We start from the raw sequence: 24,731 nt of genomic DNA, 5'->3' as shown, positions 1-24,731 counted from the left end.
TTTTTATTTTTAAAATATTTGGACAGGATTAGGCAGTGGGCATTGGAATGTTTGGAATGCACAGTTGAAACTACATCAGATAGCATTAGTACTCAAGTCTCAATCCTAATTCCAATGATTTTAATAAAAGGAATTCATGCTGTCACTTCTGTCCTTTTAGGGAAATCCTGGATAATTTGTAAGGTGAACGTACGGCATCTGGTTCTAGGTGCTTGTAGTCTGCAAGGATGATGCTTTCTGCGCTCTCGGGTCTTTAAAAAGAATTGATTTCTGGCTGACACTGAAAGGACCAAATGTTTGGGGTTTGTTGGTTTTGTTTTGACTTGTTACTTTCTGGTTTCTTTCTTGTTTGTGTGGTGGTACACAACAGAAAAAAGAAATTGAAGCCCTCGGTGTGCAGGGATTTCGGGTGATCCTGAGTAAAAGGAGCTGGTGCAGGTTGTAAAATTAGTAACAGGCTCTTGTGCTGAAGATTGGGAAACAGTTGCACCTGTTCCTCAAAGGGCAGTCCTTCAGCTGAAAAGGTTCTTTTACTATCTCAGTGTCTCTGCATGAGGAATGTTTGGGGTCCGGTAAGAGTGACCTCATTGGGAAGGGGCTGCAGCTCTAGTTCTTTACTGGCAGGGAAGCAGAGGCCTGGGGAACCAGACAGCAGCATGTTTTGATACTGAGCTTTGGAGCAAGGAAATAATTATGACTTTATCAGTTAAGTGTCAGTCATTCTGTCTCTCGCTGTTTTGACATGTTCAATTCTAGTGACTGGTGGTAAAAGAGATGAGAGTGGTAGGGGGGGTTTGAAGGGAAAATTTTAATGGAGGGAAGCAAGGGGAGAAAAAAACCTGTCGAAGACAATTTCTGGCAGGCAGTTGGGTTCCTGGTGCAGACAGATTGGCTGATGTTGATTGTTGACAGCTTCTGCAGCTTGCTAATTACAACTGTAAAAAATTCAGGTGAATGACAGGAACTTGAAATGTTAATTCTGCTTTTATTATTTTGCAGCTGCAACTGTTAGTTGGCTCTTGCTGTAATTGATGGACACTGCCAGTTGCTTAGACAGATGGGAATTAATACTGGTGTTCCCATTAGAGCTCACCATCACAGTCACGCTGGCTTTGCACTGGGTTGATGCGTGCAAGAGAGTGCGTGTGGAAGGAGCAAGCGTGGTTCCTGCCTGCAGTACTTGCCTTCCAGGGCCTTGGAGCCATCCATCCAACACAGAGCAGATGAGCTGCTTGCCAGGTTAGTACATGCAAAAACAGGCCCTCTGTTTGCCCTGAGCTTCTGGAAGAGGTTACGTGTTGATAAATACTGCCATAATAACATGGGTGTCTTAAGACTTGTGTTTAGTTGTTCTGATTGTTCCTCATCAGAAATGCAGCTGTCATCTTGGCTGGTGTCTCCTGCTGGTAGTCACCTGCACACCATGTGAATTGGCAACTGTAATGCTGGTTGAAAGCAAAATGCTAGAGGTAGGGTAAGTAAAGCGGTTAATGATGTCAAGCAGTAGAGGAAGGCAGCAATGAGTCAGGGCTTTTCCAGAGCGGAGGTGTAACCTTTTAGGTGGAAAAAACGATAAAGAGACTTGTAGTTTTTTGACTGATCTGCCAGTGGGCCTGCTTCCCATATGGTTAATATCCTGGTCTCTGAATATGGATTTGCTTCAGCCTTGCAGGGTTGGGTTGCTGAGGGAAGAAGTGGCTCAGTTTGTCCCTCTGAGGACTTGTCCCTTTGCAGAGGTTTAGTCTGTGGGAGTGAAGTAATGCAAAAAGCACATGCAAAGAGCCCCTCATATGGGGAGGGAACTGCTGAAGTGTTGGTCCAGGTAGCTGAAACCTTGGCTTGTTTTTGACCAGCAAAGTGACTTCATAAATTCCAAGTCCTCAGAAGCTTGCTCTTTTTTTTTTTTTTTTTTTTTTAGCAGTTTGCAGAACACATGGCTTTGAGGTGGTGTGGAGAATTCAGCTTCTTTCCTGGTTGCTGAGAGTTTGCGGTGAGTGGGACTCTCATCCCCGGAGGCGTTTATGAGCTGTACTTACAGGTAGGCTGGCAGAACACACAGCAGCTCAGCTGGAGGTGCCAGTGTCCCTACGTCCTGGTGTGTTGGTTCCATGCAGGGCGGGTCATACACACACAGTGCCCTCTCCTCCTCCCAAGTCTCCTGCCATCAGATCCCTGCCCGATGCTCAGACCCAGCTGGTCTGGCTGCTGGCTCAGCCAAGGGGCTGAGGTGTGAGCAGTGCATAGCAGCCCCTCCCCAAAGCCAGCCGCAGAGCTGAGGTGTGCATGGCCGTGCGCTCGCACGCAGCACAGGAGATGTTTGACGCTCAAGGTAGGAGCATGTTGCCCAGTGCTATGCCAATTACTGGATATTAATGGCAGGATAGCATGCATATGCCTAAACTGGGAAGCAGAAGGTTAATAGACGAACAGCACCAGAAGATCCCATTTATCAGTTTCTATTTATCTCTCCTTGGGAGGTGGCAGGTTTACAGTAAATACCTTCTGTCCTCCTAATTTCCTAATGATGGGGATAATGATGGAGAATGGTGAAGTCATTAACTGGGACAGCCTCTGTGCATCACTCTGTCAACCACATCTCTCCAAGACCTGCAATGAAAAGTGATAGGCCCCAGCTGTTCACCAGATTCTGTTCCCTTCCCCCTTCTCCATGCTCAACCCCAATTGCAGGCTTAGCAATTAAAAAACAAGGGGAAAAAATGGGACCCATGACCTCAAAGACACAAGCCAGTCCCTTTTACTGATAAGGCAGTGGTAGCTTAGTGCCCTGCACTTGGGTGTGGGTTTGCCCCCATTCAAATGCTCCCAGTTAAATGCAGTGCTATCCCTGGGCTGGGTGGTGTTGTTTGGGCCAGGTGTGCAGCTCTGGAGGGAGGAATATGAGCTGGCATGAGTGAGTGGAAGCGGAAGAAGATTGTGCTTCTGGAGCAGAGGCACTGTGTTTCCTTGGTCCTGCCTCCCATTCTTGCCTTCTGTGGAAGAGCCTGTTCAATGCCTGTAAAAACGGCACCAGTTCTCTGTGTCTGACTCTTGTGTCCTGGGATACTGATGGATTTTGGGTCATGTGGAACTGTGGGGGTGGGCTCTGATTCTAGATTCCACTGCTTGAAGTTCACAGGACAGAAGTGTTCCTGAAAGATGACCTGAAGTTCAAATGAACATGCACGTAAGTAAATTGCTGCTTTGAAAACATTGTCTTTTTTTTCCCCCCATTGTGACATTTCTATGTAAGTGACTCTTGAGGCTTTTATATTTGTTTCACATTTGGACAGTGGCTGGGAGTTGATGACTGTGTTCAGAGAGTTAAGAGTGGTTTGCCATTTACAGCAGCTGCGTGTTCATCCAGTGAGGGCCTGTGATTATGGCCAGCCCTATTTTGAGCTGGCTGTGGCCTGGAGCACCACGTGGCAGAGCCACCCAGCTATCCTGCGGGTGGTGCCTTTTGGTCCTGACCGCCTTGTGCTGTGCCTGAGAGTCTGACCTTCTGCCTGGGTGCGCTCTGAAAAGGGAGGCCTGCCTGAAGTCAGGTTTTCCTGTGCATCCACCGTGTGCTGGGCTCATAAAAGAACTCTCGAGCTGTGGGAGCTTTGTGTTAGAAGGGTTCATTAACTTTCAAATGTTTCAATTGAGAAATTTCAGAGCTCTCAGCATAGACCGGGGTGGCCAGCTCAGCCAAGAGTGTCCCCTGACAGTCAGGTACAGATGTGATTGCTAGTCAGAGCACCGTAAGAAACCTAATAGTGTCCCAGCAAATGTCATACTTGAGCTGGAAAGGATTAAACCAGATAGCCCGGAGAGGCTGTAAATAATTTTTATTGGGCTTTAAGAACTAGGGAGACAAGAGGAGCCTTTACCTTGCAGCTTGCTAGAAATTGTGCCTGCAGGGTTGTGGAGTGTGTGCCGTGGTGAAAGAAAGGGTTCTGGGACTGGTCTTAATCTGAGCAGGTGCTTAACTGTGTTCTGAAGTGCCTTGGGCCAGGGTAGATCATGGTGCATAAAGGGGTGTTTTCCTGACTGGTGTCTGACCCTGAGACATGAGAAATGAAAGGCAACAGAAGGCTTTGCTGTGTGGGAAATGTGATGTTAGCTACTTAGCATCTGAGACAAGTGGAGTGTAACTGTTCCCTAAACACTTCCTTCTCCTTTATTTTCAAATTAAAAATACTTTTCTTGGCTGTTCAAACCTACTGAGTATTTTTTGTTTTTTTTTCTAAATTCATGCTAATCTATTGGCTGTATGCTGGGGAGTCTTCTCCCAAGCGAGTGGAGTTGAGTTCAACACCTCTGGTATCACTTGGTTAATAACTTTGTGCCTCCGGTCACAAATTTTGAGACCAGGGAAGGAGGAGTTCGATTTCATGTGTGATCATTCAGGACCCTCTGTTCAAGTTTGCTTGCTTTGTACAAGCTTAGGGGCTGGTGTTTGACCCTAAGTCTGTCCTCCAGCTTTGTTTTAGACATGTGAGGACATACCAGTTTACTGGATTCCAGCTACTCCTAGGACAAATTGCAGGGGCTCTTTGGTGGTTTTTCAATGTTGTGACCCTTGCCTGGGTTGTTTTCTGTCCAGCCGGCCTTGCCTGGGTTCTCCACAAGAAAGGCTAGCCTACTGCTCCCAGTGAGGCGAAGCCTTGTGGATTGCAACCCTCCTATGTTGCAATGGTTCCCACAGGAGCTCCTAGCTAAAAGCTAGAATACTGTTGATTGTTAATGTCTTAACTTGCTCTGGTCTGTCTATTGCAGGCCTAGCGGTCCAGGGGTGAACTCCATGCTTTTGTTCCTGTGGCCAGCCTGAGTGCTTTTGACAGCTCAAGCTTGTCACAAACCAGGCTGAATAGAACATGTGATATTACACAGCTGTTGGCTTCTAAATAAGGAAAATCATATTAGTACCTCTACAAGCAATCTGTATGGTAATTTCAGGAAAGCATGAGGTGGCTGTTCTCCCTGGGAAGAAATAACTGATAGATCTTATACATAAACTAACTGTAGGGAAGACTTAAGAGCCTAGCAAGGAGGAAAATTTTACTTCTTTGAGTAATGTTTGATGGGGAAAATAAAGGCAGGACCAATCACCTATCACTGGAAATTTGTTTGGGTAGGGCAATATCTACAGGACCAAATCTTGAGGAGGATAGCTGCTGTTAGAGATATTGCTGGTCAAGTGAAAGAAATGTTACTGGAGCATTGTAATAGCTATCTGAAACAATTTTCTCAATTATGTGTAACATACAGCAGTCGATGACTTAAAAAATTATTCTATCTGACAGGACAAAGGCAGCAAAAATGTTAGATTTAAGACAATTTTTAAAGGTGCAGGATGTACATGCTAACCCTCTGGCTATTGAGGGTTGAAATGAAACAGGAGTGGCTGTTGGCAATGAGCATTTAGCTTTTTACGACTTGCCTGACTACATCTGGTTCTGGCTGCTGCACATAGCTATGGCTTCCAGAGGGAAGTGTAGCAGCGCTTCTGCAGGACATTATGGATAAACCTAATGTTTTGCATGGATTTCGGTGGACTCTGGGTTCCAGAAGAATGGTGTAAAAGGAAACTGTCAGTGTTGTTTTCCTTGAGTGACTAATGTTCCTGCCTCTGCTGGACGAAGTCCTGAATTTTGGATTCAGTAGGGGGCATATGCTCCAAGTGGCAGTGCTTGTTGGGGCTGCTCTGTACTGCTCAAGTATGGGAGAATTCATGGATGGCTGTGGAGAAATGTGGAATAAAGGCAGGGGGCTGTTAAATAAGACGATGATGGCTGTTTTAAGGAGAAGGCAGCTGGGTATCCAGTGTATCCCGCTGACTGCCTCAGCTCAAAAGAGATGTCCAGTGCTGCATTTGCTGTGGCACTAGGGTGTTTAAAGGGAATTCTAAGAGCTGTAGAGGGTGGATGGCTCCCGGCCGTCCACCACTTCTCTCCTCTAGAAGAGCTGTTGCGATTTGTCTTGGTACGAAGGAACCTTCCACTCACTAGTCTCAGAACCTGCATAATATGAATCTGCCCCTGCTGCCCTCAGTACTGACACCTGAAAGTCCTATGGTAAAGAGTTACTAACCTCTGGTAAAGAGCTAAGCTTTCAGTAAGTTGTATTTAATTTGTCATTTTTACCTTGGATATGATATTTTGCTTATTCTGCGTCCGTCTTTCCCTTTTCCGTCTTTGCTCCTGCTAGAAGAGGAAACCTCTGCAGTTCTGTCCTGCTCCCATTTTTCAGATAAACCATCCATGGCACAGAGAGCTCAAAGCTCAATGGACTGTGCATGAGGCATTTTTGGGGTAAGCACTGTAAGAAATGGGCAGCACTGTGGTGCAGAGCTCTTCCTGTCACTTCCCAGGGCTCTCAGTCATGGAGTGTGTGCTCACATACTCCGTCAGCTGCTGTTGGCTTGCCTGCCTACACAGGCTAAATGTAAGGCCCCCAGTGAACATTTCTGTCACTTTTGCTGTTCTGGCCACTTTGCTTAATCAAAGAGCTGGAAGGAAAGCTCTCATTAGAGAGGCTTCCTCAGTTGTACAGAAGCCTCTGCTTGGCTAATTGAGGCTTTAGAGAGCTCGTGCTTCTGGTTGGGGTTGGTCTGCTTGATGTGATCTGGGCCTGAGGCAGAATGAAGCAAGCAGAGTTAAAATGATGTCTGAGCTAACATGATGGCTGGAGATGAAGCGGGTTGTGTTCTGTAAGGCTGTTGCTGAGAGACTACAGAGTTGGTTGCTAAAGCAGTGAACTGCTGGAATGTGCTGTGGCTGGGGAGGTTGTTTGGAATGTGTAGGTTAAAATGGGAGTCTGCATAGGGTGAATTGATTGCTTTCTTCTTCTGTGTTCAGTGGTTGGAGCCCAGACTCCTCCTATCACACGTTGGAGGAGAGGAGAGTGCAAGGCAAGGTGAGCTGCAGAGCCTGCAGTCTGAATGGAGGAAGCAGATAAATGCCAGGGAAAAAGGTGTAAAGGGTAGGGGGACAGAGCTAAGGTCTCTAGCTAATGTGTCTGTAGTGCTCGAGGCTCTTGCGCTTCTGGAGCAGTGTAGCCTAGTCCGTTTTGTATGGACTAGACTAAAATGCAGACTCTTGTACTTTATTGAAATTTTTTGTGTAGTACATGAATTCATCATCCTAGAAGTTGCCACCTGGAAATGAATGAACAAGGGGAATTATTCCAAGGGACATGTTTTAAATTATATCAGTAGAACTTATGGCCTTAATAGTTGGCGTCCTAGAGAAGAAGTGTGATGGATGAGCTGAAAAAGAGCACTTGCTGTTTCAGGGTATGGGAATTCTTCCTCTGTGGTCAGTGACTTGAGTGAATCACAGGGTTCCTGTGTTGTGGACGAAAGCAGTGGTCTTAATGGCCATGCAAAGTGTGGAGTTGCAGGCCCTGGCTTGTAGGTGGGTGTGCCCTGAATGTCCTGGGTGGTGAAGAAATGGAAGAACAGGAGGCTCGAGGTAACGTGTTCAGCCCCTGGTCCTGAAAGCCAATCTCTGTACCAAGCGAGTGTCTGAGCTGAGGTTTCAAGCTGTTCAGTTGCCTTCTGCAGCTTTTGGAGAATTGTGTTGTAAAGGATGAAGCTCTGCTTGAAAGAGTTGGAAGAGCAGTTGCTGCTGCTTGGTAGAGTGTTGATCCTGGGCAGGAAGGCTCCCTGTTGTCTGAGTAGTGTCTCTGGTCTGTGTGGCAGGGTCCTCCTTTCCTGTGGAAAAGGAAGTGGACCAGCTACCAAGTGCCTAGAATTAGAAATTAAGCTGCCCAGAGAAAGAATGCAACCAGTGCAGGTCAGTTACTGAGCAGGGTAAAGATGGAATCCATTTCCAAGTGGAGATGGAGGAAAGGAGAAAGGGGTCAGTGGGGTGTCCATTGGATCTTTACCAAATTCCCATGTAGCATTCCTCATTGGGCTGGCCTTGTCAAATGTGTCTCAGTAGGTCTGGCCTGTCAGGAGTTGGGCAGAGACAAAGGGAAAGGAGACAGGATATACAGGAATGTACATGATGTCACCCAAGGGAAATGTTAACTGTGAGTTTCTTTGTTACCAGTTTGATAGTGTATTAGTGCCTGACCTTGCAGTGAGGATTTGGCCATTCCCTCCTCCTCCCCATTTCTTTTGCGGTTTGCCTTTTATCTTCTTTCAAAGCAATACAGATGCTGAAATATGTAGCGTTCCTATGGGAGTTGAACTCTTCAGATACAGCATTGCTCTGTGAAGGGAGATGCAGGAAGTTGTGAGGGTAGGAACGAGGAGGTTTGTCAGGAAAGCTTGGGCGAGGAGCTGAGATGACTGTGAGACAGCACAGTTGGGAACAGCGCTGGGTAGTTGCCTTGCTCATGTTGTGTCACAATCTTCCCACGCCACGGCAGGTTCCAAATGTGTGACAGAACTGTGCCTAAGACTGAAGGATTCTCTGTCATACATCTGCTGTCTGTCTCCCACATATGGAGGGGATAGGGACCTTTGTTTTGGTGGTAGAGGATCCTCAGGCGAGCTGTCTGTACTGATCTGAACATATGACTTGGTGTGCCAGAGATGAAGGTGTGGCTGAGCAGTGAGGCAGCTGGGAGGGCTCTGGGGAGCCAAGTGCAGGTTTGCTGACTGGTCTGACTTGGCTGAGTGATGGCTTGTCAGGCAGGGGTGAAGTCTGGGTGGGTGCCTGGAACACAAACAGGGATGATAGTTAAACACAGGAAAGCCATCCTGAGCTCAGGTAGTCCCAGAGGTGCATGTTGTTAAGGGACTGGACGTGTGTCCTGAATGAGTGTCCCCGTGGGCCTGCTTTATTCTGTGTCCACTGACAAGGTGTGTGCTGCTGGTTTCTGTCAGAGTGTGCTGGGCTGGATGGTTCTTTGGTGTGGCCTACACCAGATGTTCTTCTGAAAGAAGCTACTGCAGAAATGGTGTGAAACAAAGGGAGCTTAGGATTCTTGGAAGTACATCAGTGACTTCTTAGTACCTGAGCTAAATTTTTCTGGCTCACTGGTTGTTGGAACCAAGCAGAGGAAGCTGTCTGGTCTTTGGGCTTTAGAGAAAAGGGGCAGATGACTTTTCCCCTGACTTTCAAGGATCCTGGGCCCATGGCACTGGTAAATCAAGGTGGCCTCTGTAAGGCAGAGCAGGGTAGTGGAGTTAGCGGATGACTCTGGGAGTATGCAAAAGCTCATAAATGTATTGGAGCTAGCCATGAATGAAATGTGTGAAGTTTTGATTCCCCAAATGACTCTGAAAAGCTTGATTCAAGACTTTGTTCTTACATTGCAGTTATGGCTTTGTCCCCAGCTTTGCAGTGGTCTCTCCCTGCTCACCTTTCTGATGAGAGCTGTCTTTTCCCTAGAATAAGTGATCTGTAGCCCCATGAGCCCTGGAGGAATAGGTGTGGCCAGGTCTGTCCATGGAGTCTTGCTCTGTCATACACGTCACATGCTCTTGTTGGATTATGTGGGTGTACTGGCTGCAGCTTGGTGTATTCCTTGTTACCCAAACACTTGTTCAGAGCCTGGCAATCTCCAAAGAGCAGGTTGCACTAGTCATGGCTGTGGGAAGGTGAGGAAGCCGTGGGCAGCCTTGGGTTGGTCTGGATGGAGCTGCCATTGTTAGTTGTCATAATTTCTTTCATGTCTAAGTGAGACTTTTGTACCTAGAGTAGGATGTGGTATGTCCTTTGTTAAAACTTGTGTGCACCCTGCCCCCGTGGGGCTGTCAAACCAGAAAGAGTATGTGATGGTTTTGTATTGTGAGGCCAACAGGAAGGAAAATAGTGTCTTAAATGACAGCCATTAAATCCGCTAAGGAGATGATTTATCATGGCTGTGGAGTCATCTTTCCTGTCATCTGGGACTTTGAAAAGGTGCTCGTGGTAGTGCTTGGTTAAAATATGTTTCATGTTCCTAAGGACGTTTTGGATTTTTTTTCCCCCAGCTGGGGATATCTGTGTTAAAAAGGTACGCTGGAATTTAACATATTAAGAGCAGTCAGCTAATCCTAAGACTTGCCTCTGGCATTTGAGTGTATGCCTATGTAAGTAACTATATATACTGAAAGTTAGGGTGTGTAGTAAATTATGGATAGCTTCAAGAGCAAACTGACCAAGGATGTGTAGAAGTGACAAAATGGGGAAAATAACTAATGAAATAGAAAAAAAAACAGTTAACTAAATAATAATTTTCTGGGCTGAGGTGGTTTTGCTCTGGGCTGAGATGGTTTTGCTATGGAGAGTCACTGAACTGCAATAAGTATAGTAGGTTTGGAAGGAGGTGAATTCTCCACCCAAGATAGAAAAGAGAAGGTTTAGTACAAGACATGTTTAATAAAGAAAGATAGTTCAGAAACTCCTTGAGGTTCAAAGTATGAGATTCAGCATAGAAGTTAAAATTCTGGTCCATATCAGCATGTGGAGTTACTTTTCTGTGGGAGAGTATTCAACCCTTATACACCTGGAAGTTACATAAATGGGGAAAAAAAGGTGAGGGTCAGAACTTTTGGAGCTCTGTCTGAATATGCCCAAGCCAACGCATGTGTTGGCCTCTGTGCATCTCACAGGGAGATGCAGTACGACCTGAAGGATCAGACCTGGGCCATCCTTAGATTTCCCACCTGCTCTCTGGTGAGGTAAAGCAGGAGCACTGGAGCCTAGTCCATGTATTGGTCAGGAGTTTCCAGCTCCCCATGAATGCCTTTGGAGCTCAGTGCAGCTGAGTTTGCATCATTGTAAATTAAGCTCCTGCTGAGGTCAGAGGGCAGGAGCTAATCTGTAAATGAACATTTCTCAAACTCTGGTTATGCATTGGACCTTTGAGATCAGCTCTAACAAGCGTAATGCAAACTGGATTAGTTTGTTGTATGCCACTGGGAAATTAAATGTGTCTTCCAAGTTCTTGTCACTTAAAATTTGCTGTGACATTTACTGTGTTTGACAAAATGCAGGAAAAAGAGGTTCCAATTAACTAGGACATCAAATGGTGTGGATGGTGCAGTTTATTTTGGAGGCACGATACTCAAAAGGTCAGTCTCTCAGTCAGCTGACCTCAGTTGTTTGTAGCGTTGGCTGTGGCTAATGAGTACTCAGTTCAGTCCATAATGGGAGCTTTATGGAGGGCAAATCCAGATAATGGGTGCGTGTTGGCAGACTGGCTCTGATAGCTGTGTGCTGGCGGGGGGGAGGGATGTGTAAACTCTCTCTAACATAGAGACGAAGGGATTGAATGCCAAGTTGAAGAGCCATGAAGTCAGTACCCTCACACCTGAGTGGAAATTGTTGCTGTCTTAGTGCTTCTGCTTGGGCTTGTGAACAGCACAGAGCCACGTGTAACAGGATGGTGGTTTCAAGCTGGAGCAGAGCAGTAGTTCCTTGGGTATGGTAAATGGAAATGTATTCCTGCATCCACACAGTGCAGTCAGTGCTGACAACAGCCTGGAGGGAAGGTGGCCAAGTCTCCTGATAGGCTGTTGTTTTTCAGCTGCTTTAAATGTTGGTATCAATCAGTTGCAAGTAACTCATTACTTCTACTAGAATTTGTTGCAGCTGCTGGCCCTTTATGGGGGTATCAGTATCAGCACTGGGCTGTAGTATGTCAGCCTTAAAAAATTTACAGTTTAAAAATTAGACATTTCATCAGAGCTTCTGTAAATCATGCTGGATTTATGCCAAATTGATCTCCAGGAAACCGTTTACCTTAAACTGGCCAAGCACCTTCCCTTTCTGCTCAAAGTTTTGTGTGTTCAGGTTAAAAATGTGTTGTTTTTCTGTGTCCCAGCAAAACCACATTTTACCTAAGTTTTTAAATGCACTGCAGCAGGGTACTTTGCTTTTGTTGTTAAGCAAAGCCTGATAGGGCAGTGCTGGTTGGCAAGTGGCGGCTCTTGGAGGTGGTCAGCCTTAATGCAGCCCACAGATGTGAACACCGCTGGTGCTGGCCAAGTGCTTGGGAATGCCCATTTGAAAGAAATGAAAAATAATTCCATGTGCTGCTGAGATCTCTCTGAACTTTACTTATTTAAGAGGTCAGTGTGAACACATTCTTTGCTAGGTATTCCTGCTTCTTAATACTGTGCTTGTTTTCCTTCATTGGACTAGATTCCATGTATGCACAGTTTCAGAGGAGTGTCCACCAAGTACCTGGGATATAGTGTGCTGTGAGCGAGGCAACCTCTAGGATTTACCTTGTCTGCTCTCCACTGGGCTCTGTTGAATTCAGTGGGAGTGGGAATCCAGCTTCCACTGGAGTTGGGAGAGGGGAGGAAACAGTGAGAGTAAGAGGGCTGGGAGAAAGCTTGGACTATTTTGACTGGCAGTAGGGTCACGGGCCAGAGCAACATTACGATCGTTGCCTTGAATGTCTGGAGGAAATAAGAACTTGGAATGGTGGATTGTGATACTGTCAGGCTTTTGGCTGAAGCAGACTTCCTGAGGCACAGTGTGAAAGAAATAATTTCTCAGATTAAATAGAACTCCTTGCATAACTGAAGTCATAGCAACAAAATGACCTCACTGCAACTTTACTCCCCCCTCCTTGTAGTTGTTTCTTTAATTTCGTACAATATGTTATTCTTGTTGTTTGGAATCGTGGGGAGGAGGGAGAGAGGGAAAACCAACCTGTGTAAAAATTAGCTTTGAGTTATTCCATCTGTGGACTCTTAATTTTGTCATGAAAACAGAGAAGCCTGGCAGGAAGCGAGCTTGTGACTGGCTCCGTGTATCCTCTTGTCTGGAGCTGGGTAAGAAGTGTGGCATTTAGAATGAAAGCAAAAGCTTCATTTCTGGAACTCTGAGTGTTTGCCCAATTCTTTGACCATCTGTTTTTGTTGACAACCACCTCTTTGTGTTGTGCCAAAGTTATTTTGGCTTTTATAATTTGTAGATGCATGTGTGTATATGGTGGAGTGGTTGTGTGTGTCTGTCTGTGGATCATAAGGGTGCTGCTTACTGGGTCAGATTGGGGGAAGTGGGATGTGTAGAAGTAGGTATTTTGTTAAAGGAGAAATTACCAGGAGAAATACAGTGAATAATCCTGGCTTCTCTTAGACACACTTGAGTCCTGTCTGTGTTAGCCTGTCACAAGCTGCCAGCTTCTAGTGGCTGTCCTTAAGTAACTTTGGTTGCATCACAGCCATTTAGAGTACGCAAGTACTTGCCTCAGAAATGAGTGCTGGGAGGAACTGTCCTGATGGAGAGCCCAGCAGCTGACTGAAGGTGGATAGCAGCTGGGTCCCTGTGCTCCGTGGTGCTGGCATGGAGGTGCTCAACCATCTTAGCCTCTCTTGAGCTGTGCTGCTGTTCCATTCTTGCTGTCAGTTAGGGGTAGTTACTCATTCCCTGTGTCCTTCATATGATAATTTTATCAACAAAACCAGTATGGATTGGAGATGCGCTGGAGCAGCTGATGTTGAGAACTCTATCGTTCGAGTGCAAAAGCACTTGGAAATTAAGCCTCAAAACCTAGTACCTTTCTGAACACATATGTGTGTTTGTAAACCTGTGTTTTCTCTACCTTGTAATAAAATGTCTTTGTTTTTTTTTTTTGAAAGCTGTGTAGGGAAGCTGAGCGCTTTCTGTGCTGCTTGCCACACTGAGTTTTTCCTGCAGTGCCTTCTGAACTCTTGTTCACATGAGGGTAGGCCAGAGTAACATCCTACAGCCCATGACAGCAGCAAAATGAGGCTAACAAATATCCTTCTGAGGATGCAGTGTGACAGCTTCATCCATCCCGCTGCATTTGCATCGGGAGTGCGGAATGGCTGCGTGTCATGGGCCACTGCCACTGCACACAGTCATTTATTTAATAACTCGTGCACATTAAAGGGAAGCCTGCAAGACATCGGTGTGGTGGAGACAAATAAGAAATTAAGAGATGTCTGCATTTAGAAAAGTCTGGTTTGTGCTATTCCATCATCGTAACTTTTTGTTCAGCAGTGCTTCAGGTATAAAGTGAATGAGGTTTTTATGGACAGTAGCAAGGCATGCATTGTGGCGTGGCACAGTGGCTTCCCTGTGTTTTTTGCCATGCTCTTGAGTTTGAGGGTGGCCTTTTCCAAAGGTATGCTTTTTCCCTCGCAATATAAAGTGTTAGAGTTAAATATGCAGCTTCCACGAGATGTTTCTGGTGTGTGAACCAGGTAGATTAAAACTGCTTCAAATCTGGATGACTGCTTATTTTTCTCCAGAACATTATTAATTTACACAAAATTGAGTCTGTTTGTTAGTAAAGATTTTTTCTAGAAATACAAAGTGCTGCAATTCCATCCTGGGAAGAACTGATTTAAAATGGAGTGTCTTGAAATCCAGCTTTTTACATACTTACCTAGAGAGAAAAATTGAGAAACTGAAACACGTGGAATCAGTAGTCACTTCTGAAAATCTGTTTGTAAGCATAAAATGGAAATCCTTCTATCATTTTAGATGCCTTTTCAGGGATTGCCTTCCAGTCCTTTGTTTCTGTGTGCAAATGAGATGTCTGAGGTCTTTGAGATGTGTTGACTTGTGCAGATGCTTCTGGTGAGTTTTGGTTTGTTTGGATATGAGCACGTTGCCTCAGAAACCAAATTGGAGTTACAGTAAGAAGACTAGGACTGAATTTGGGTGGGGACAGTATGTCATGCTGAAAAAAAGCACCAGCTAAGGTTATGTGCATATGTAAATAGATGGTGTTTTTTCTGTGAAAAATACAAAGCAGGTTTTTAAATGGTGGAGTCCAGATACGAAACTCCTAAACCCTGTGCAGGCAGTTAAAATGGATGTTTTTTTCTGCAGTGGGAAGGAAGAGTCCTTTATTTTTCTCATTGGTGGGAGCCCAATTTTAACAGTGTAAAAAAGGTTTCATATTGTCTGCTCCAAGAGTAAGTCATCAGATTAACTGGAGAGGAACACCAGAGCTTGTCAGTCCCCCTTAGCATCAGCCGTGTCTTCCTCACAGCCAGGCTAGTTCTAACCCTTCAGTTCTTGTTTGCAGAATTTGCTGTGTGCAAGAAATGTCTCTTGGGTAGCTTTGCTAAATAACAGTTAAGAATAAAGGGCCTCACAAGCGTAGTGTTCAAAGCATTTCTGTTCTCAGAAGGCTGGAGAAAAAGATGTTTGAAAAATAAAAAATGCCAAGAGCAAAACCTGCATGGAAGAGTAGAAAAAAGGCTCAGGCAAGAGGGATGACTATTCTATTGTGTTCTCGCTGATCCAGCACCCTGTATTTCCTATGTTATTGTTAGTAACATTGCTGCCACTGCATCAGAGGATGGCTGCAGAGGTTATGACTGCCTGCCTGGTAGGGGTGCCAGTGTCTCAGTCTTGTCTAGAAACTGGGGTAACTCAGCAGCTGTTTGCATGTGCAGCTGGAGAGAAAGCAGAAATCTTGGGCCAGGTGTGGGGAAAGGTCACCTGTCTGTGCGTGTCAGACACCTGAGGTGGGTTCTGCTGTTGGCATGTTGGGAGCTGCAATGTTCTGTGTGTCTGCACTCACTTGCTTGGGCTGCTTAGAAACACTGATGTGAAGAAAAAACCTGCAAGCGGTGTTTGCCACTTGTGCCCTCTCCATACCTGGAGGACACTGGTCATAGAGAGCCTGTCTTGCGTCTCTGAGAACCCATACTTAGCCATTACTGAAGCTGTCTGTAGGTAGAAATGAATTCTACCTCATGGATCTCAGTGGCATTATCATCCGTTAAAGCAAGCAGAGGTAGCAGTGTCAGAGAGGGCATGGAACAAAACCAAAATGTTCCTGTGAATTTGCATGTAGTTTTGTGGTGTTGCCTTCTGGTGATATTTAGAGAAGACTGATATTTAGGACCTCCTGTGTTTTCTAGATGGCTAAGTAGTTAAAAAAAGAAATATAAGAAGAACAATAAAGGTACCATATACTCGATGGACAAGAAAAAGCCTGTACTTAAAACAAAGCCATGTTTAAATTCTGAGTTCTGCTCACTAGACTAATAGTTCATTTATGTTGCAATGGCATTTGGTTTCCAGAGTCGATTTCAAAGCAGAGAGCAGTGCAGAGGGAAAGGATGAGGGCTCTGTCTTCCTCTCAGTCTGGGATGATGGGTGGTGATCCAGTTTAGTGCTGGTACGTAGTACCTGCTTCTCTGACTGCTCTTTGTAGTTTTGTGGTACCCTGTTTTCCAGGCTGTCCTTTTGGGCAAGTTGTCTAGTTTTCAGCATTATTATGAGACCACTGGTAACAGCTGAGCACAGCTGATACCTTATTACTGCAATCGCTACTTGGAACTAATAAAGACCTAGTTGGGAAAGTACATGGATTCAGTGAGGAATGAGTTGCTTTCATAAGATGTAGTGGACTCTTGAAAGGCTTTTTTTATGGCTGTGGGGATGTGTTTGATATTAGGGCTCCAGCTTACCTAGCAGCTGCGGTCTGGAATGTGGAATATTTTGGATCTTGATGGGTTGGTTTGTTTCTCAGTTGCTGTTCAGGCTCCTTCCCATGGCTGGAGTGGGTGGAAAACCAGGCCTCTCCCCCTTGCTGATATTGGCACCTACCCAGACTTTCCAAAGTTGGTGGCAGAAGCTAATGCAAAATACTGAAATTGTAGATGATCTTTGGAGGTACGTGGTACCAAGTCGTGTCAGAAGGAGTTCAAAGTGCAGAAAACTGCTTTGAAGAAGGGTGGGCTGAAAGGCCCTCCCAAGCTTCATTTCAGCTGTAATTCTTTGGATTTGTTAGTTTTATTTGAACCACTCTTTGTCGCTAAGCAAGTATTGGAGACTGTTGCTAATTCTGGCTGGAAAGCTTGTTTTGGTCAGCAGAAATTTTGTCTGGCTTTTGCAAGATGCTTGGTGATGTATGGGAGAGGCTGATTTTTATCAAGGAAGACTTCAGGACTTGAAATCCAAACCCCAGTTTCTTCCAGAAGGAATATAATCATCCCAGTGTATGATGACCTTGATAATTTTGATGAGAATTCTACATTACAACTGTCTAATCTTGTTAGTGTGGGTTTGTGGATTCCCCCCCCCCCCGTATGTTTTAAACCTGATTTAGACAAGATTGAGTAGATAAATTGTGGCAGGGCTAACTACTGCTCAGTTCTGGAAGCTGTAGAGCACTTAAGTGAGGTGGTGTCCTTAGAGGTGTGAGTAGCTTGTTGGGTGAGGTGGGGCTGTTGATGGCCATGCAGTGTGTCCAGATGAGAAAAAGACAGCAGCCAGGGAGCTTTGGGTGGGATGAGGCACTGTGGGTTAGCCAAGGAGGATGGAGGCAGAAAGTTATCTGTGAAAAACAGCAGCTGCAAAAGACAAAAGTCTCTGTATTGTCTTTGACTGCATAAGGCATCGATGGAGTAATCTCTGTTTACTGTGTTGGTTCTGGGTGTGTCACAGGAGAAAGCAGAGGAGCGGTTGAACGTAGGGGAAGGCACACAAACCCTGCTTCTAAACTTCAAACTTGTTCATGAAGCATTTTGGGTTTCTATGCAGGTTAACAGCCTGATTGAGCAGAAATTATAATTTGGTGCGATTCTACTGCTAAAAAAAAGGCTGCCCGTTTATGCCACTGGGGCATGACGTAGTGGTTAAAATGCAGCTTACTTGAAGCTCCAAAGGAGTTAAAACAGCTTGAGTTGAAACACTAGGTTGGCAGAGTTTGATTAATTAAAAAAAAAAAACAAACCAGAGGGGAATATTTGAGCATGTGGATAAGTAGAAATGCTCTTTTGTTTCCTTTTTTCATGCTTCTTAATGTGTAGAGTGGTATAGAAAAAAGGCTAGATTTCTGTAATGTGCTCATGCTCCACATCCCTTAAATCCATCTGTGGCTGTGGAGCTGTTGCCACACACGGGCTCTATGTGCTGTGTATTTTGCAAACAGCTACACCTACTTGAAGACAGCACGAGGCATTTGGGCTGGGATTGCCAGGCTGCTGGATGTGCTCAGAACCCACAGGCGGTGAAATGCATCATTCCAACTTTAGTCACTGCTTTGGCTGAGTGCGGGCATCAGAATATTCTCCCGCGGTGGGGGCAGGGGCAGCGCGCTCTGTGTCTGACTGGAGGGTTTAATGGGGAAGGGTTAATGAAGTCACAGGGCAACAACAGTGAAACTGCAGTGCAGGGCTCTCTCTGGGCACGGGGGTGTGCATGGGGATGGATGGAGGCAGGTGTAAACTCTGCTAGGAGAAATCAGAGCTCTCCATCTATGCCATGTCCTATTGGAATATTTGTCTGGTTCATTCTGGCTTCCCCACCGTGGATGTGTTGTAAGAGTAACTGTGTTCCCCATCCTCCCTCCCTCCTCACCCAGTGTGACACCCCCCCCCCCCCCCCTCCCTCCCCCCCCCCCCCCCCCCCCAACAAGCTGGAGGGCCAGAAGGTGGGGTGGTACCTCAGGATAATGGTAGCAGAAGGCGAAGGAGGCAGACAGCTGGCAAGTTCTGCCCCAATATGCTTCTCTGAAAGAGGCAAGGAAAATGCAGAAGATGTGATGCCTGAATGGCTCACTTTGCAGCAAAAGGAAAGATTAAAAGTAAAATTAGTTAACATCTTGCTCATTTCAAACCACCACACGCCATCTTTTTGCTTTCCCCTCTCCCCTCCAGCCATTTCTCTGTGGCTTTATATTCTGAGGGAAGGAGGGAATAGTCCCAACCAATCCTGGGACTTTGCAGAAATCTCTGTAGTGAGCAGCACTGTAAAAAGACTGCGCTCTCATTGTAGCCCTTGTGTTATCTCCCTGTCATCTGTGTGAGCCTGGGCAGCTGGAGCAGACAGGCAGCCACAGGCCTCTGCCAGGAGCTGCTGTTCTGACACAACAGTACGGGAGTGTGCAAAGGCAGAGGGTAGGGATGGAGGCTGGGGGTCCTGCAGTGTTCAGTCTGGGAGGGGAGTTCCAGAAGTGGGGTGTGGGTTCTCCTAGGGGACTCTGGGACCCTAGAGATGTTGAGTGAGAGAGATGCTGCTGCTGTCTGCAGCTGCTAAGTGGAAAGGTGAGAGAAGGCAGAGCCAAATACTCCTGGAAGTGCCCTGTAAGAGGGACAAATGGAGCAATGGGAAATCCCAGCTAGATGGAAGGGGGAAATTAATTCCCTGGGAGGGTGGTGAAGCATTTGAACAGGGGCCTGGAACTTAAATGAACAATACCTTATGCTAAAAGGTTTTTATTTCATCAGGTACTGCTGGTTTGAACCATCTAACCAGCACATCCCTTGCTGGCAGGGAGCTGCAGATGTGTGTTGGGTTGGATATGCCAGTACTGCTGGGAACAGCACTCTGATTCAGAGCAGGATTTCCTTGTGCCTCTTGTGTAGGGCATGGGTCCTAGTGATCTGAGGGTCCGATGTCTTTGTTGTGTGGACAACTGTGTTGTGAAGAGGTTGGTCCAGCCAAGCAAGACTCCATGGAATGTCATGGTGGTTGGTTTTATGTAATGCTGTTCAAGCAGAACCTGGGCCCTCAGTGAAGCAGATGGCAGCTTATTGAGCAGCCATGAGCAGAGGCTGGGTGTTCACTAGACCCCTCTAGCAGCAGCACTGAGGGTTTTACTCTGACACCTGGCTTTGCCAAGTAGTCCTGTGAAGCTTGTACCTGTGACATAAGACTGGAACAATGTAGCTTTGTCTCTGAGTGGTTACTGATCACCAGCAGAGTCTGCAAAGTGATGGAGAGGAATTGGGAAAATGATCGTGTTTAATCTTTCTATGTCTACTAGGATTACTAACTAACCAGCCTTAAATGTGTACAAAGCACTTCTTCTGTAGAAACAGTGAAAGTTCAGCTAGATGATCGTGCAATTATTGTAGAAACATAGTTTTAAGTACAGTTGATGTATTTGAGGACAATTCCTTTGGGTAAATGTTGCTGTTGGTTAGTGGAACAGAAACAGATAAATGCCAGTGTAGACCACTTTTGAAAATTCCTTGTTAGAAACACCCCAAATCACATGTATTGCTGTTTTCAGTACAAAACAGCTATGCCAGCAGTTGGAATTGGGGAAAAGCACCTTCCAAAAGCTGTTAGGTTGGTTACTGTTCATGGCAAAATTTCTCAAACTGACTCCTGAGGTATGTGCTCTGGATTGCTGTAGCAGATTAGATTCTGTTCCAGCTGGAATGTAACTCTCATCCTGCTTGCTGATTCTTGCACTGGATGGGAGTCCTGTGGGAAAGACAAAAAACAAGGAGGTTAATTTTTTTGCTGGTTTTAGGGCCTAGCTAACAATCCCTTTTATAGGTCAGGGATGATGGTCCTTTATGTCAGCCTGATTTCTGCTGTATCCCAAGGATGCTGCTTAGTCAGCACTTCTCATGCTCATGGCTCTAAGTGCTTTGGGGTGCTAAGTAGAGTTCATGCCTAGGAGCTCTTGTTCTTAAACATTGACCTGCAGCAGTAGTTTCTTAACTGCTTTTCTCTTTCTTAATCTCTTATTTATAAAACAGACCCAAATGATTGGTGGCGCTAGAGAATACCTGAGATGCCTCTAGTGAGGCTTCCTGTCTATCTTGTCTGAGCAGACAGGACTCAGATTCCCTGGGCTTGTGGCATTTTCACTGTTGGTATTCAAGTATTCCATCCCTGGTTTTCAGATCTTGTGGCCGTTTTGGTGATGACTCAAGTGATGTGTCTCAGGTTACTGTAAGCAGTGGGTTTTTACTGTGGTGTTTACATGGATGTTGACATCGGGATGGTTGAAAGAAAAAGCTTGTCACTTGCAGGCTACCCGATGTGATAGAAGTGGCTTTGGAGTACCAAGTTTCTCGGCTGCATGTGTTTTTTATATATCATATATTCACCTGTATACATCTAATGGGGTGGAAAAGAAAGTATGGTAACAATGGCAAGTTATTTAGTGCTGCATGGAGTCAATTGCTTCTAATCAGTGCTTACATCCGTCTGATTTTATGGGAGACAACAAGCCTTTGTTGGATGTGCTCATTAGCCATCCTGTAAATCACAGGGATGCTCTGGCATCTCCCGTATTGTGTGCCCATTAGCTGTGTTTTGTTTCCATGTAGCCGTGAGAAAGGAATGGTATGCGCTGGAATGGGAAGGGATTTTGAGTCTCCACTTAAGGTCCTTTGTAACAATTTGCAAGTAGAAGTTGTTTCCCAGTTGGCCACTTAAGCCTTGATGAGGGAGTTCCCTGGCTATGTTGAGTTCTGTGAGAGCAAATCAAGTGTCAGGAGCTGCTTTCCCACCAGATGTGAAAATGCTGCACGGGGTGGCATGGTCCTTGTATTGATACAAAGTGTGAAAGTGCAGTCACTCGTCCTGCGGGAATCTCTGAGGGGCACCCCATCCTTAAAAAGAAAAGCTTCAAAAACTCAGTGCAAAAGAGCTTCTCCTTTTGCCGAAATAAGCAAGTTGTGTCAAAGAGTCTGGGTTCTTTGCATGTGTTGGTAAGACCTCAGTAGTGCTGGTAAGAGGTTTTGGCTCCTCTGTTCTAGGACCAAGTTAAATAATGAGCTGGAGAATGTGCCTTCTGCAGCGGCAGAGGTGCCCTGTCCCCAGGCGTCACGGAGCCCTGCCAGGCCCTGTACGTGCTACAGCATGACGGATATGTATGGGGTGATGAATGGCATGTGCCTGGACACTCATTAGAGCTCAGGCACTGCAGGAAGATTAATTGGGTCGGGTTGAGCCGGCATCTTTCAGGGCTCAGCATACTGGGCATTTATCTATCCATCTTCCACATCCGTCACGGCACTGTGTGCTCAAGTCAAGAAATCTACGGGTGAGTTAGAGCTGTGTGCAGAATAGAGGGGGGCTGTGGCTGTCTGCTTCAGCTCCTGCTGCCTCGCCATTGGGACCTCAACGCAGGCGGAAAAGGGGTCCACAGGAGCATTCCTCTTGGATAGAAACTCGGCTTGCTGCATTCCTGGTAATTGTTAGTTTTTTCTCTTAAATCTCTGTGCTCCCAACTCTCTCAGCAGGTGGCAGCCTCCAGCATGCCACACTGGGAGCCTGGGCACATGAGAATCTGAGCCTGGATTATGAATCAGACAAGGAGGAGGGGGAAAATTCCAAAACTTAAGCCAGTGTCTGCTTCTGGAGTTTTTAAAAGTTCGGGTTTTTTGAAGTTTTTTAGAAGCTGCCACCAGGAGAACGAGCAACTTGTTGGGGTTTGTTTTATTATGTGTTCGGTGTTTTGGGGTTTTGTTTTTTTTTTTTTTTTTTTTTAACTTGTTTGAAATGCCATTGGGAATAGTTTTACTGTCCTGTGATTGTAGGAGCCAGTGCATACAGCATCGATGTACATGGCCTGCATCTCTGTCTCTTGAGCCTTCACTGAGTGAAGGCACAGCTCTGCTCATTTCTTCAGCAAGAAGTCTGTGAGTGGAGAATTATGGTATGAGTTGGGATAGGGTGGTTGAGGTATGCTGGAGGCAGTGAAAAATGGGAGAGCAAAAGGAAGCAGTGCCTAACAGCAATGTATTTGATATAAAAAGTCACAACAAGAGAGAGAAGAGGATGAGGGTAGGGTGCAGGGAGCACACTGCCTGGATAAAGCAGGTGAGGAAGCTAATCCAGTTACCAACCATTGAAAATTCCCAGGAGAATAGAGAGTCTAAGGAAGTAACAGTTCATTGTGTTCTACATGCCTCATGGGCTTAGCTCTATCTTTACAATTGATTAGCTAAAATGTGCATGGACAGTTGTGTTTGCTCTTGTTTCAGCTCTGATTACATGGCTGATCTGGGATTCCTTACAGCCTCAGCAACAGAAGTAAAGCAAAAAGCAGGAATCCTAAATCCAGATCTCACCTCCTTTGTTGGATGTATGGGAAGCCAACAAGTTGGTCGGGCTCTAGGAAATTGTACTATGAAGTGAAAGTCCATGTAGGTGTGAAGAAAATTGCTAGTTTGGTTCTAAGTGAGGCACCCTGAGAGAGAAGTGATGGAAGTGTAGGAGATGGTAATAACCATTTTGGAAGAATTGGAGCTTCCAGGCTGACTGTGAAGGTGTAGGGTTGCAGGCTCAGATGACAGCACTATCTAGGGGGTCCACCCCCTGTGCTCTGGGTTCAGTGGATGTATTCACTTGTTTGTCTGTATTCACAGGTAGAAGGTTTGCCTTCCTCACTTGGCCTAGGAGGATCACGTGGCCACACATAGGGAAAAACTTTTTATTGGAGTGAGAGTTTTGAGCTGCTGAACCCTGTGGAAAATAAACTAGTTACATAGTTGCCTTTTTAGGAAATGACTGTTGGGAAGGGTCCGTGTGCCTAATGGAGTTAATGTGTTGATCCATAATCCAGAGTAGGGCACTGCAAGATGGAAAGTTGGGGCATCAAAGGTTTACAAATAATGCTGTGGCTTCTGTAGCTGGACTTTTCTAGCCAAGCTCACTCTTCTAGCCAAAAGCATTCAATATTAACATGTCTCCTGAGCTGCTGGATTTAGCAAAGCTCTGGAGTTTCTTTTTTTTCCGTGGTTTTTTTTTTTTTTTTTTGCCTGCCCGCCTGTCAGGCAGTCTGGACTCTTGGAGTGAATTCCTGTGCCTATGTGTACAGAGCTGCTAAGAGATGACTGTGTGCACTGCTGTGATGATGTCCCTGTCCCCTGCTCCTATTACATGCGTTTGCAGCTTAGTAATTGCATGTGGATGGCAGGGTCGGTGCCAAGCCCTGCATATCCAAAGTCGTTTGGTGAAGGAGTCCATTATGCTTGTGGCTCGCAATGATAAATTCCCTGTGATGGTGGCAGCTCACAGCAGCCTCCTCTCGTAATGGCATTCTGCTCCTGTTGGCAGCCTTCCCTGGGCAGAAGACACTGCCCTGAAATAGCACAAGCCATGAGAACAACAATGGCTGCGCAACTCTGGGAGACCAAAACATGGAGAAATCAGTAATTCCTTTCCTGGGATTGCTCTGTTTAAGGAAACTCGCAGAGGAGATGGCAGCCAGGTATTTAGATGTTCCCAAGGCAAAAAGCCACGATGGACTAACCCAAGAGACCCATTGCTGAGCCTGAGAGGCTGAATACAGTTCTCAAAAGTAAATCAAAGGGTCCTACTTGTCCTACTGCAGTAACTTCACAGAAGAGCCCTTTGGAACTTGTTTTTAAGATGTCAAGAATGGAGCAGGGATCAGCTGGCAGTCTGGGAGGGAGACAGAGGTGACACATCTGAAATAGAAGCAGCTTCCAAATTATGTGCTCTGGCCAAATCCTTTTGGTTTTGGTGTATTGACCTTGGGAGTAGCACACTGCCCCTTTGACGGATTTGTGCCCCATTGATCCTAATTTAATTAAAGCAGCACTTGCTGCTCAGCATGGGCCAGAGTGCAGCAGGGTCAAGTGTATGTCAGTAATTTAAGGACTTAGTTATTAGGCTGTAAAACGATAATCAAGAAAGCAGTCTCTAGTGGAAACAGTTCAGTGCAATGGCTAAAACACTGTTGGGAGAAGGTCCTGATACACCAGTGCTGTTGCCAGAGGCATTCGATATATTCTGCAAGGAATTTATACATGAAAAAGAGTTCCCGGGGAACGGCTGGTGGAGGGAGGGGTCTATGCATAGAACAAAACTGTTGATGGAGGACTATCTTCCTTCCTCTCCTTTCTTGAGAAGTCAGCCCCGTTATCCTAGATGGAAGGGTAGAAATCCACTTGAATTTGGGCAAGCAGGTTTTTGTGTGCAGACGTGTGGACTTAGAGCTCTGTGAGCCAAATGATAATGCAGCTTTAATAATCAGGAAATGGTTAATACTGCTGAACTCGTTAGATACCAGTCACTTGTAGGCTGTTAGGCTGTCTGTTTCCTAATTGTTAGTGTTAGTTGGCTGCTTATCTACTTGTATGG

At 45.7% G+C, this 24,731-nt stretch overlaps 1 long non-coding RNA gene across 2 annotated transcripts in view; it reads left to right on the top strand.

The window, feature by feature from the left end:
- The first annotated feature begins 544 nt into the window (after positions 1 to 544).
- LOC120498787 overlaps positions 545 to 24,731 on the top strand; it is a 180,091-nt gene continuing 155,904 nt past the window's right edge. For both annotated transcript variants that reach the window (XR_005626743.1, XR_005626742.1), the window contains exons 1-3: positions 545 to 705; positions 1,000 to 1,239; positions 1,919 to 2,038. This is a non-coding gene — a long non-coding RNA (uncharacterized LOC120498787). The remainder of the gene's footprint in view (positions 706 to 999; positions 1,240 to 1,918; positions 2,039 to 24,731) is intronic.

This window comes from Passer montanus, unplaced genomic scaffold, assembly GCF_014805655.1.
Source record: "Passer montanus isolate IOZ18808 unplaced genomic scaffold, ASM1480565v1 scaffold150, whole genome shotgun sequence".
NCBI lineage: Eukaryota > Metazoa > Chordata > Aves > Passeriformes > Passeridae > Passer > Passer montanus.
Note: the sequence above shows the minus strand (reverse complement) of the source record. Positions and strands in the feature narration are given on the sequence as shown.